Below are 15621 nucleotides of genomic sequence, written 5' to 3' on the forward strand. Positions count from 1 at the left end.
ACCTTCCCGATTGTCAGTCTATTATTTTTTAAGATGATGACTGCATTGACAATGTCCTAGGGCGGGAAACGTTGGGCCAGAGTATGTTCAAAGGATGGTTTGAAGCAACAAGAAATATGAAGATGCACGCTTGTTAACATACATTGAAATGCCAAATAAATTTGTATGAAAAAGAGATATTCGTGAGTGACATCCAAGAAAAAAAAAGATTTTTCATTGGTCGCATCTTCTTTGTACCGCCTGCCAATGGTGAAATATATTACCTTAGATGTCTTTTGAATATTGTTCGTGGACCTACCAATTTTAAAGACATCAGGTCATTTGATGGAGTGGAATACAAGTCATTTAGGGATGCATGCTACACGCAGGGGTTATTAGATGATAACAAAGAGTATATTGATGCAATTGAGGAAGCTAGTCATTGGTCATCTGGTCAGTCGATGAGAAAATTGTTTGTTGTGTTATTGATTTCAAACTCTCTCTCTAGGGCAAAATATGTATGAGATGAAGTGTGGCATCATCGAGCTGAAGATGCTCAATTCATGCAATGAAAAAACTATGCCAACAAGCACATACTTACAATTTTAGTACTCTTTTTTTGTTACATATCTAATACTATCAAAAGATGAGAAAAAAATTTCGCTTTGATAGAGTTGGAAAAATTGCTAATACTTCACAATAAGTCTCTTAAAGACTTTCCTCCGATCCCAACACTAAACTTTCATGATTCAAGATTGGGCAAAAACATTTTGTTGTTTGAGGAGTTGAACTATGATCGTGAGACACTTCAAGTAGAAAGCGAAAAAATGGCAACAAGATTAACTGATGAGCAGAGAGAAATATATGATACAGTTATTCAGGATGTGTCAAATGGCAGTGGTGGTTTGTTCTTCGTTTATGGTTACGGTGGTACTGGAAAAACTTTTCTATGGAAAGGGTTATCCTCCATATTCCGTTGTAGATGTGATATTGTTATCAATGTTGCATCAAGTGGCATAGCATCGTTGATGTTTCCTGGTGGTAGGACATCTCATTCAAGATTTGCAATACCTATTGCAATAAATGAAGACTCAACATATAACATTAAACAAGGTAGCCACCTAGCTAAATTGATTGTCAAAACTAAATTAATAATTTGGGACGAAGCGCCAATGATGCACAAACACTGTTTTGAAGCTCTAGATAGAACAATGAGATATTTACTTTGATTTGACAATCCCAACAGTGCTGATCAAACGTTTGGTGGAAAAACTGTTGTTTTCGGAGGTGATTTCCATCAAATTTTACCAGTTGTTCTGAAAGGTACTAGACAAGACATTGTTTCTGCAACAATTAACTCATCCTACCTGTGGAACAGTTGTAACGTGTTAAAGCTGACAAAGAACCTTCGACTAAATAGGAGCGTTCCAAGAGTTGACATAAAAAAAACTAGAGGAGTTTGCAAATTGGATTACAACTATCGGCAATGGAACTGTAGGTGTTCAAAATGATGGTAATGCTGAGATAGAGATACCATATGATATGTTATTAACATCTAATGGAGACCTAGTATCAACCATAGTTGGAAACACGTTTTCGATGTTCATGAGTGCCAATTCAGATTCTAGCTTTCTTGAAGGACGAGCTATATTAGCACCAACGTTAGATGTGGTTAATTGCATCAATGACTATATGAGTGATTTGCATATTGTTGCCAGCAGAACATACTTAAGTTGTGACAGTGTGTGTAAATCATATTCAAGTAGTAGTTTATTGGCTGATTTGCACACTCCCGAGTTCCTAAATGGTATAAGAGCCTCAGATGTCCCCAACCATTCATTAACTTTAAAGGTTAGATCACCTGTTATGTTGATGAGAAACATAGAACATTCAATTGGTTTATGTAATGACACTAGATTGGTGATTTCTAAATTAGCAGATCATGTAATTGAAGGAAAAATCATGGTTGGTAATAATGCAGGAACTAAAGTTTTGGTCCCCAGGATGACTATAACACCATCATATCCGAGACTACCTTTCAAATTTTAAAGAAGACAATTTTCTTTGATGTTGTCATATGCAATTACCATTAACAAGAGTCAAGGACAAACACTTTAACATGTGGGGCTACTTTTAGAGAAACCTGTTTTTGTTCATGGCTAACTGTACATTACTGCTTCTAGAGTGAGCAATCCAAGCAGATTGAAAATATTAATTTGTAATGACTCATATACCGTTAGTACGTCAACTACTAACGTTGTTTATCATAAAGTTTTTAATAATTTGTAATATTCTGTTTTATACATAAGTGTCATAAAATGATGATTACATAGTACGTACGTTGTTTACACAATTGTTTGCTTCAAATAATGTTAATAATTATTTATTCATTCCAAATTACAATCAAATTTTAAATATTCATCTGTGCATCGCACGGGTAACATACTAGTACTAGTATGTATTAAAGCAAAATAAAACAGGTGAAATTTTCCGCCCAACTATTGATGAAGTAACCTGATTTAGAATATTTAATGACAACTTGGTATTAGTTGTTCTGTGTATTCCATTTTCTAATGCTATTAATTGATATAATAATAATAATAATAATATTATTATTATTATATTATGTGCATAATTTGGCCCCTTGAGCCATGTGAGACATTGTCTTATGTGCATGTACCCATGTGCATTGCAAGTTCCAATAAAAGCATGTTAAAAATAATGATTACATCGTTTTCAATCTGCAGTAGATTGGCAATTTCGCTGAGATGATAGAATCAATGACAAGCTACTACAGTACATGTCTTGAGGTGAAATCCCACATTTACATGGAAACACAAGTGCACAAAGATAGAAAAAGTTTAGGAATAGGTGATAGCTCATTGTTTCCCTTGGATAATTAATGAAAACGACACTCTTGAGGTTTGGGAAGCAAATGCAATAGTAAAAGGAAGAAAACAAAGCTTTGTTCTATTGGCTTTGTCATCCCAATATTCCGGCTGAATTGAGGACAAAAAGGAATCATTTCCTTTTGTTTGTTTATTCTTCTTTTTCTTTTCAGCTAAAAGGCATACGGATGCCAAACGACTTAGCATTCATTGGAATGCCAAAAGGCTTTCTACAGTACAAAAAGGTTGCATATATATATATATATATATATATATATATATATATATATATATATATATATATATATATATATATAAACTGATCGATTTTCGGTTCGGTTTGGTTTTTAACCGAACCGATCAGTTCATTAGTTTAAGACCAAATCGAACCGAACCGGTTTGCCCAGGCCTAGCTAAGAGGTAGAGGAAAAATAGAACTTATGTTATATTCTAGGAAAAAGTTACTTTTTGCAAAATGTATTATAGAGTAAATTGCACTTTTGGTCCTCTGACTATGTAGGTCCTGTTAATTTCAACACTTGACTTTTAAAACTAACAAATTAGTACCTTAACTATGCATTTTTTAACAGATTAGGTCCTCCCGACCAAATCACAAGCTAAATGTCGCCGGAAAGTTGTAATTCATTTTAATTTGTTAAATAAGGGGGGCATTTGGTCTTTTCACATCATTTGGTCCTCGATCAAATGTTTAGATTTTCATCACCGCTTCATCCTCGATTGCGGGTTTTCGGATTCCATGGTGGATCAATTTGTCCAGGTTTTTTTGGCGGTATTTTCTTCTACAGAGAGCTTAGAACGACATTTGCAACCAACCGAATCAATGCCCGCCCACAAATCTGCTGAAGAACCCAAGATTAAGAACAGACTTGAGGGCGGTAGCGGCGGCGATGGCGACTGAGGGCGGTGGCGCGCCTCCCCCGCTGCGCCCCCGGCCGTTGCAGACTGTTATTTTCTCCTATGGGCTCTGTTCAATCCAAATCGAAACTGTGTAGTCACCATCTCCCTATGTGCTCTGTTTAATCTATGGGCTCTGTTCAATCATCTTCCCCTTTAGCTTATTTTCCCACCTCACCTCACTTGTTATTTTACTTTCAATGCACTTCTTGACTATGTTGTTTACTTTCATTTGATGCTATAGCCTAAAATCTGTTACCTCCCTCATTTTTCCGGCGACTGGGTGGAGAAGAAGATAAGAGGTGGAGCAAAAGACCAAAATGCCCCCCTTATTTAACAAATTAAAATGAATTACAACTTTCCGGCGACATTTAGCCGGTGATTTGGCCGGGAGGACCTAATCTGTTAAAAAATGCATAGTTAAGGTACTAATTTGTTAGTTTTAAAAGTCAAGTGTTGAAATTAACAGGACCTACATAGTCAGAGGACCAAAAGTGCAATTTACTCATGTATTATATATCCCTTCCCTCCGTAGAAACTTTATCTTTGGAACCTTGCTGAACAAGGCTGAAATTAAGTTAGTCATGGCCCAAACAATAATAATAATAATGGTGCTTCTTCTTTTGCTTATATCACTGTCTCTGTTAATGTTTGGCATGGTAGATTATGACATGTTGGTTTAATATGTTTAAATAGATTGAAAAATATGAATTTGTTGCCAAACTTATCTAGGGGCTCATACTCTCAATGTGAAATATGTGTTGAAGCCAAATTTGCCAGAAAATCCTTCTCTGCTATAAATCATCATATTTCATTTGTGCTAGAAGTTGTTCACACTGACTTAGCAGATTTCAAAAGCACTGGAAGTAGAATATGAAACAAATTTCCTCAAAAATTTGTGTGAATGTTCTGGCATTATTCATGAGGTAATTGCTTCTTATACTCCCCAACAAAATGGCATAGTTGAGAGAAAAATCGAACTCTTAAAGAAATGATCAATGCAATGCTAATCAGTTCAGGTGCTCCAGACTCATTGTGGGGGCAGGCTATTGATAAACAATATTTTTATAGTCATTTTAAATAATCTTTTTATAGTTAATCTGCAATAATTGATTAATTTTTATCTATTTTTTATTTATTATTGCTATATGTAGTTTTTAATAATAGGGTTAATCACCTATTTGGTCCCTCAATTATTCGCGAACTGTCAATGTTATCCCTTAATCCCGTAATCATCGATTTAACCCCTGGAATAAAATGAGATGCGTCAATTTAACCCTTTCGGCCGAATTCCGTCTAATTGCCGGTGAGGAGCTCGATTTAGCAAGGGCAAACTGGTCATTTCATATTTAAAAGCCCAATTCCTTGCCCTCTTCATTCCACTCAGCGCAAGAACCCTAGAGTAGCTCCAAGCGAAGAAAGAAAAACGAAAATGTCTTCCAACAATACATCTTCAGCGTATTTCATGGGTGATGTGCGATGTAAGTGCGGATATTTGCCAGAAAGGAAGAGAGGAGCGACAGAGAGGTGGGATTTTGTTGAAAGGGGCGGTTGACTCTCTCTGTTTCGCAATGATCTCTCTATTTTCAACAGCCCTTTCGATTTGTTTTTGTTTTTTTTCCCAGAAATGAATATAGAGAGACAGAGACAGACAGAGAAATGCGGAATAATGGAAATGCATATATTCTGGGGGTTGTTTGGTTATGTACTACTGCTACCAAAGATTTCTTCTTTGTAGCAGCATCGCAAATTATACTATGGACCATGGTTATGTTACGTTGATGTTTTCCTTTCCTGGCTGTGATGATATTTGTATGTTTCTTCTTTCTAGGCTACTGATCTGGGCACTGAGCTGATCCACCCGTATCTTGGCTTGGCAACCCGGAAGATCCCCAGGTTTTTGCAGCCATGGCGGCGTAGGCTCTTCTTTTGCCCCTTCGAACTCACAGATCTGAGCCTAAAACCACCTTCTCCGATCCTTCCGTTTAGGGTTTACTTCAATTTCAAACCCAATCCAATGAATGAGGCTGGTGGCCAGTGATTTCTTTTTTGCTTCGATTGATGCATCAAATTATCTGAGCTTTATAACCTTTTGTGTTAATTGCTATGCTTGTGATTGTTGGTGTTGCGTCTTTGCATCATCGTCTTAAGCTCCAACAATGGTAAAGTCAAACGTAATAATAGGGAGAATTGGGCTTTTAAATATGAAATGTCCAGTTTGCCCTTGCTAAATCAAGCTCCTCACCGGCAATTAGACGGAATTCGGCTGGAAGGGTTAAATTGACGCATCTCATTTTATTCCAGGGGTTAAATCGATGATTACGGGATTAAGGGACAACATTGACAGTTCGCGAATAATTGAGGGACCAAATAGGTGATTAACCCATAATAATATTGTTAATTTTTAGAGTTGTTATTTAATTAAGTTTGTTATTAAAATGATGTCAGCCCAATAAACTCTTAACCCTAATTTATTATTATTATTATTATTATTATTATTATTATTATTATTATTATTATTATTTCCTTCGTTAGTCAATGAACGAGAGAGAGAGAGGCGCAAACTTTTTCGGTCGCAAACAGAGACATCGGATCGAAAAGGCTTTCTGTGGCTATTCTTCATCGGAGCTCGGAGTTATTGTTGGCGTAAACAATATAAATAGAGGGCGGATTCAAGGAAGAAGATCATCAATTACCGGACCAAGTCTGGTTCGGCAGCAGACCCCATCTCCCCATCTCGACGAATTCCGCCGGTGGCATAGCTGCGAGCAATTTGTGTGTGTGATTCGTTCGGCACCCGTAGGGTTTTCTAGCAATTCCAGTAGCTTTCCGTTCACGGCTGGGTTGATAGCTTCAATTTTCTAAGCTGAGAAGATTTCCTTTGGCAGGAAACTTAGGATTAATTTCCATGTTTTTAATTATTTCAATTGCAATGGGCCCACAGCATTGATTTGTAATTCTTAGTTTATAAAGTTTCCTGCTTTTTGCCACAACATTGATTTGTAATTCTTAGTTTATAAAGTTTCTGCTATTTGTTTCTTTGCTTTAGGAAAATGTTGAGTAGCTAATTATCTACTGCATAGGAACATGAACATTTAGCTATGAAACTTTTGCAGTGATTTGCGTTTAATTTTTGCCAATTGATTAAGTCTTATCCTTTAATTTGAGTTGAGAATACAAACTCTGATTCCTTCCTTTTGCTTTTAGTTTGAGTTTAGAATAGTTAATTACCTTTTCAATTCATTATGAGTATGAATTACAATGCTACGTTTTTTTTTTATCAAAAAGGAGGGGGGGACCCCGAGGGTGAGACCACATTAGGAGGTCACCCTCACTCTACGACATTGCGTGGCACACATGAGGTCATTGTTGTATGCCTCTTCACACTCCGGTGGGCAGGACGAGAATTCTCTCCATTCCACCTTCTGAATATTGCCNTTGCTCTCGATATATATTTCGGATGGAGATGCTCCAGTCCCTCGCACACCAGCAAACAGCTTCGTTCACAAGGTCTCGGGCAATGCCCCGAAGATCCTCTTTCTCCCGAATCCACGTAATGGCCTCTTTAGCATCAGATTGTATCTCAAAGTCTCGGATACCTCTTTCCCAGGCCCAACGCATGGCTTTTACGATCGCCTGCATCTCAGTAATGGTTGAGTCAGTGCTTGCGTCGGTACCAACGAAACCTCCAATCCATCGCCCATCAGCACTTCTTAGAATGCCGCCAATTCCTGCTGTTTGCACGGTCGCCCTCACGCTTCCATATCACATTTAAAGTAAACCAATGAGCAGCTGAGGGTATCCAACACAGCTTCAGGGTCTTCTCAGACCCGCCTTTACTTCCCATGCTTTTCTCTCGTGCAAATGCACGACTGACTTCCTTTTCGGCTTCTCGAATCCAGGCAATTTTTCTATTGATTTCCATAGACCCGGCATTGAAAACACGTTCATTTCGCCACCTCCATATCCAACAGACAGTGATCGCAAAAATTCACGGCCACTCATGGTGATTTTCCGGTTGCCTCCTCATCGTGGTGTTTTGATCCATCCATTGGCGAGGATTGAGTTGACGCCATTTCCTCCATCGAGCTCTGCCAATCAACGATGTCCAGATTTCCTCAGCATGGCAACAGTCTCTTAACACGTGGATCGTGGTTTCCTCCTCTCCGTGGCACACATCGCATTCGCCGTTCATGGTGAAACCCCTTTTTTTGCGTTCTGCGTTACCTAGGATTTTTCCATGCATGGCCGTCCACATAAAGAGTTTCATCTTGCTTGGCACTTTGAGTTTCCAAAGGTTGTTCCACGCTGGTTCCTGCAAATTAGTCATAGTAGCGAAAATGATATTATAAGCAGAGCTCACTAAGAACTTACCAGAAGCTTCTCCTTTCCATGTTGGCTCATCTACGCTTGTAGTCTCTTCAAGAGATATCAAGTCCATGCACGCTTTAGTAGTACCCGGGATATTGTGTAGTGCACTCCAATCCCAACCTTCGTTATTCTTCCAGTAGTCCCTCACAGTCTTGTTTTTTATAACTTCATGTATTTCGCTTGGGATGTAGCTTCCTAGAGGGTTGTCATGAATCCAATTATCCTCCCAAAACCGTGCATTCATGCCACTTTTTACATTAAATCGAACCCCAGCGTGCAGAATAGAGTAGGCCGATACAATTCCCCGCCATGCATTAGAGCTTCCTCTCTTTTGCTCAAAAATACTCATACCTGTTTTTCCATGCGCATATTTAGCTTTAAGAAGTTTAACCCACATGCTATCATCCTCTGTGAGTATTCTCCACCCTAATTTGGCCATAAAAGCTAAATTAACCTCTTTGGTCGATCTTAGTCCAAGTCCACCCATTGATTTCGGCTTTGTGACCGTGTCCCATCTAACTAGATGGCACTTACGCTTCTCAGGGGTGCCACCCCAAAGGAATCGCCGGATTCTTCTATCAATCTCCTCCCAGATACCTGCTGGCATAAACATGGTTTGCATGGTATAATAAGGGATAGTATGCAATACCGTTTGAGCTAGGACCTGTCTCCCCGCTAAGAGAAACCTCATCTTCCAGCCCTCAAGTCTTGCGTCAATTCTCTCAAGTATGGGATTGAAAATCTCCTTTGTGACTCTCCCGTGAATGGACGGGACCCCTAAGTACTTCCCCAAGTTGTTAGTAGCTGGAATGCCCGCTAGTTCTGTGAGAAGACAAGTTTTCTCCTGGCCCACATTTTTAGAGAAGAAAATTTGGGACTTGTTCAGGCTAACTCTTTGCCCTGAGGCCTTGCTAAACTTTTCCAAACAGTGTTTTATCATCATAATTTGATCTTGTGCAGCTTCTGCAAAAAGAACAAGATCATCAGCAAAAAACAAGTGAGTGAGGATCGGGCTATACCTGCTGAGTCTGATTCCCCTCCAATTGCCTTTCTGAACTTCCTCTTTGATAATATGACTAAGCCGCTCCATGCACATCACAAAAATGTACGGGGAGATAGCATCTCCTTGCCTAATGCCACGGGTGGGAATAATTGGATCCAATTGCTTCCCGTTCCAAAGAATATTTAATTTAGAGGATGCTACACATGTCATGACATTTCTGACCCATTTTTCATTCATACCCACTTCGGCGAGCGTATCCCGCATGAAATCCCAATCCAGTCTGTCATAAGCTTTCTCAAGATCAATTTTAAGAATCATATGCCCAGCGCCGCTACTTTTAGTACGCATCGAGTGAAACACTTCTTGATAAACCAGAATGTTATCTGTTATTTGCCGACCAGGTACGAAACTGCTCTGTTCCGGGCCAATAAGCTTCCGAAGAATGGGTTTAATTCTATTTGTCATAGCCTTGGTAATAATTTTATAAATAACATTGCACAGGCTAATGGGTCGGAATTGACTAGCACTCGTTGGGCAACTAACTTTCGGTATGAGAGCAACCAAAGTATCATTCATTCCCTCATCAAGGTTTCCAGTCTCTATGAACCGTTGGAACTGTTTGAACACGGACTTACCAACAACCTGCCATGACCGTTGATAGAAACAAGCATGAAAACCATCGGGGCTTGGAGCTTTGAGAGGTCCCATGTCAAAGAGCGCTGCTTTGACTTCATCCATAGTGAAATCCTTATTAAAAGCATTCCAATCCGTCACGCTTAACGTGGGGAACTGTCCTTTGAGGGCGCACCCCTCAATTATGTCATTATCCTTGGTGAAAATGTTCCTGAAGTAGCTTAGGACATTTTTCTCAGTATCTTCCTCGCTAAGCACCTGCAAAAGATTGTTATCAAAAAGTTTATAGTTCATTTTCTTAGCTTTCTTGACCTTGGTTGCAGCATGATAAAAACTCGTGTTTCTGTCTCCTGAGGCTATCCATTCTTCCCTTGCTTGCTGGTACCATAGAATTTCCTCTTGGTGGAGAATCTCTTCAAGTTCAGCCTTGAGTTTTCTTTCCAGTCTAATGATTCCCGAATGACAGTTGCTATCAAGTTTTTTTTTGGATCCCCTCCAGTCTTTTTAGCGTTTTTCTCTTTTTTAGATGAATATTTCCAAATATGTCTTTATTCCACTCTTGTAGTTTTTTGGTTGTAGTCTCCCTATTCTCCCAGACCGTGGCATCATCATCCCAGCATTTCTCAACTAAATCCAAGAACTTTGGATGACGTGTCCAGGCTCCTTGGAATTTAAACGTTTTAGCTTGGTTTTGCTTAGTACCATCTGTTTGAATCAAGATAGGACAGTGGTCTGATTTTATCATAGGTAGGTGCGTCACCTCTGCATTGCAATATTTCTCAATCCAGTCCAGTGATCCTAAGGCTCTATCAAGCCTAGCGCCTTTAAAGGTTCCGCATTCCTGGCCTCTTTTCCATGTGAATTTCTGGCCAGAGAAGCCCAGGTCCACTAGAGCTTCGTCGAATATCCAGTTCTTGAAATCATTGTTTCGATGCGTCCCTGGGTTGTCCGGGTTTGAAATTTCATCGTTGCTAGTTACCGCTTTGAAATCACCGGCAACTAACCATGGTCCATTAATTTTCATTTTGGAGCGGTTCAATTCACTCCACAGCCTTCTTCTTAGATGGATCGCTGGGCTGCCGTAAACAATTGACAGGTTCCAAGGTTGATCATCACGGTCAGTAATCATCAGATGAATAAACTGGGGGTGTGAGCACTACACTTCAACTTTGGTTCCATCATTCCATAGAATCCAGATACCTCCGCTAAAACCCAGGGCCTCAATTCTAATCCAGTTTTCAAAGTTCAAATTTTTGCAAACATAGTCAGCGTGATCTCCAGACGTTTTAGTCTCCAAAAGACATAAAATTTCCGGCTTGTGGCTATTAACAATCCATTTAGCAGCTCTAAGGAAGCTCTTAGACGCTGCACCTTGGCAGTTCCATGTTATGACCTTCATGGGAAAACAACAAAAAAAAAAAAGGAAAACCAAGCACAAAGCAAGAAGAGAGAACCAGTAAAAGCACGAAGGCAGGAAAAACACAAAGACAAAGGGAGAAGAAAAACAAACCCCAAGGTCACTACCGAGCAGCAGTGACTCCTTAGAGCTCCATCTCCATATCCCCCTCTCCCACGCCATCAAGGCTATCTTCAAAAAGCTCCCCATCCGTTGGATACGACGGGCCATCGTCTCTTTGGTCAGGTGGATCACCATGGTGCTCAAGGTTGTTCTTTTCGGCCATGAGTAGATTTTCCATGTTCATTGTAGCGTCCTCTCCCACCACTTGCGTCACCTTGTCTCCTCTGTTGTTTCCCTTGACGAGTGTATGTTCACTCGATGCCCCTGCCTGATTCGATTTTTTCCCTTGACTAGTTTGCGCACGTTTGCTCTTTTGATTATTGACTGTCCCCTCTTTCACCACCTTATGAGTTCCATACCTGTTATTTCTTTCTATTTGTTTCTCCGAGACCTAGGTTGCGGGTCTTTTCCCTTTAGAGGTGCCCACATTTGTTGGGCCTTTTGCAGTACCCACATTCGTTGGGCCTTGATGGTTTGAAGTTTTTTCCTGTTGTCCGCTCAGGTCAGTTTCCTCTCCATGTTCCTCACTTGGTAGTTCACTCATATTTTCCTCTGCAAGGGATGCATATCTTGACCCTGAACTCATGCCCGCTTTCTCTTTTCCTTTACCTTTCTTGCGTGTCGCATTCTTTCCATAATCACTTTCATTACGCTGATTCTTCTCCGGGTTTCTCATATACTTTCTCGCTTTACGTTCCGCTATCATCCAGGATCCATAATCATCCGTAACTTCCGGCCTCACATGCAATGTTTCCTTACCGGGACCTTTCTTTCCTTTTGCTATATTCTGACCGTTACTCTCCACGCCCATCGTCGCCGGCGAACTGCCATCACCCCCGTCCTCCATCGGATGCTCTTCCCTGAAGCTATGCTCGTGATTCTAAGGACATTTCTCCAAACTATGGCCATACATGCCATACTTAAAACATATAAGATGCAGTCCCTCATACGTTATACCCCTTACCTTCCTCATTAGCGTAAACTTGGATAGCAGAGGTTTGGTGATATCAACCTCAACGCAGATTCTTGCGAACATGGCCCGAGAGACTAGGCTAGTAGCTGTATCTATATTGATAGGCCTACCTATCTTTCCTCCAACCCTCATGAGGAATTTGTGATCATAGTACTCTGCAGATAAGCAAGGAAAACGTACCCATACTATTACTGTTTCTGTTTTATCGGTGAGGGGATCAAAATTTGGAACCCATTCCTTTACGACCAAGTAGTGTTCTAAGACCATCCAGGGGCCCCCATACTTCGCAAATTCGTAATCCTCAAGCGATGCAAACTTGACGAGAAAATATCCCCCTTCAATGGTGATTAGTTCCATTCTAGCCTTTGGGTGCCATAATGCTGTCAACCTTCTCAGTAGATACGCATAACCAACGTTCCTTCCAAGCACTTTAACAATGAGAGTCTACTTCCACCTGCTACGTAGCCTAAACTTTTCCTCCTTAGTTAGGCGGATTACTAGGCATCCTCCATCAATCTCTTCATTAGGATCTTCTTCTTCATCATCAGAGATGAGATCCAGATCATTCTGGTTGACAGACAAATTGCCGGTCTCATTTGCAACGATTTGTTTGAAAGACAGAGCGCTGGTTGTTTTCTCCGGTGTATCTCCTGACGTTTGCGGGACTTCTCCCATCGGAGATTCCGTCGACGTCTTCGTTTTCTTGGTACTTCGTTCGAGGAGATCCTGTTCTTCACTGTTTTGCAGAGAGAGATTTTCCTCTGTCATCGTTTTTAAGCTTTGACTTGTTTGATTTAGTTCCGTTTTAAAATGCTACGTTTGATCCCTAAGATTGTTCTTAATGCCTACGGTTCGTTAAATACCATCTTTAGTACTCAATTATTTGTCAGTCAAAATTTCTTTACTATAATGGTAGTTTATTCATGTACCTAGCATTTCTTTTCTCATGTTAGCTGTTAATTTATTTGCAATCTTATTGTCAAGGTTTTTAATTGCTTGTTTCTTGTCTCGGTTTTCTACATATCATTTGGTTCAGTTTTCACTATTGATATTGCTTTTAGTTTTGAGCACTTTAAATTGTCAAGTTCATTTAATTTCAAGTTTACATATTGCATAGTATTAATTCCCTGTGGGATCGACCCTTGATTTGCACGCTATACTGCAATTGATTCGTGCACTTGCGAGGACTTATTAAAATTGTCCATCAATTTTTGGCGCCGTTGCCGGGGAATAGAGTACCCCATAAAGTGTTTGAAAATCCCCCATATGAGTTGTAGAAAGGGCACACTCCTAACCTCAAATAATTTAAAGTGTGGGGGTGCTTAGCAAATGTGGGACTTACATCATTCAAAAGGCTCAACCTAGGACCTAAAACCCAGATTCCATATTTGTTGGGTATGCTGAAAACATTGCTGCTTATAATAGATTTATGTGTTTAGAAAATTACTCTGTGCAGGGGGCGGAGTTACAGTGAAGGCAGTGTATATAGCCCTTATATATATATAAGGGATTTGAACTCGCAACTTTTCCTAACAATAGAAATGCATTTGCCACCTAGTCCAACTAAGCTATTATTTACTATATCTATTTTCGTATATTTATATCTAAAACATGTACTATATATACATGTTTTTGTGTGTGTGTGTGTGTCTATATATATATATATATATATATATATATAGACACACACACACACAAAAACATGTACTACATATACATGTGTGTGTGTGTGTATATATATATATATATAAATATATATATATAGACACACACACACACACACACATGTATATGTAGTACATGTGTTTGTGTGTGTGTGTGTCTATATATATATATATAAATATATATATATAGACACACACACACACACACACATGTATATGTAGTACATGTGTTTGTGTGTGTGTGTGTCTATATATATATATATAAATATATATATATAGACACACACACACACACACACATGTATATGTAGTACATGTGTTTGTGTGTGTGTGTGTCTATATATATATATATAAATATATATATATAGACACACACACACACACACACATGTATATGTAGTACATGTGTTTGTGTGTGTGTGTGTCTATATATATATATATAAATATATATATATAGACACACACACACACACACACATGTATATGTAGTACATGTGTTTGTGTGTGTGTGTGTCTATATATATATATATAAATATATATATATAGACACACACACACACACACACATGTATATGTAGTACATGTGTTTGTGTGTGTGTGTGTCTATATATATATATATAAATATATATATATAGACACACACACACACACACACATGTATATGTAGTACATGTGTTTGTGTGTGTGTGTGTCTATATATATATATATATATATATATATATATATATATAGACACACACACACACACAAACATGTACTACATATACATGTGTGTGTGTGTGTATATATATATTTATAAAAAAAAAACTATCTCTTTTGTTTTAATGTTCCGTCCCCACTGGAAGACATTTCTGGCTCTGCCCTTGTCTATGTGTGAATTTAGAGATGTTGTCTTCTTTGAACACATATTTCCTTTAAAAAATTCTTATTACTTATTTGCTGGTAGATTTCAAAGAAATGAACATGCATGACTTCCTATGTCAAGTATTGCAAATGATTCTGATGAGCCTAGAAGAAGCAAAAGGGCATAGAATTGAAAAAAACTTTGGTTCTGACTGCATAACGTTTGTAACCGAATTAAGAGACATAAATGAATTATGTGTTCAGTTCATATGTCAATTGGAGTTAGAAAAAGAACAAAAAACCTTTGAAGAGGCTATGCTATCGGTCGATTCTACATCATGGAAGGAAGCAATTAAAAGTGAACTGGCCTATATATAATCCAATCATACTTGGAAATTGGTAAATCTACCCAAATGGTGTAAACCAATTAGCTGTAAATGGATCTTCAAAAGGAAATTAAGACCAGATGGGTCTATCGAAAGATTCAAAGTCAGGCTTGTAGCCAAAGGCTACACACAAAGATTTGGTGAAGATTACTTTTATACATACTCACTAGTAACAAAAATTGCAACCATCTGTGTTCTATGGACGTAAATACAACATTCCTCAATGGTGATCCAGAAGAAGAAATCTACATGGAACAACCTCTTGGATGTGTTGATCCTGCCCAGGAAGGAAATATATGTAGACTCAAAAAATCTCTATGCGGCTTGAAACAAGCCCCTAAAATTTCATAAAACCTTAGTACACATGGGTTACACTGCTAATTGGTCAGATGTCTACTTATATACCAAAGAAATTGTGTCTAAAATTGTGATTATATGTCTCTATGT

This window comes from Ipomoea triloba, chromosome 1, assembly GCF_003576645.1.
Source record: "Ipomoea triloba cultivar NCNSP0323 chromosome 1, ASM357664v1".
Classification (NCBI taxonomy): Eukaryota; Viridiplantae; Streptophyta; class Magnoliopsida; order Solanales; family Convolvulaceae; genus Ipomoea; species Ipomoea triloba.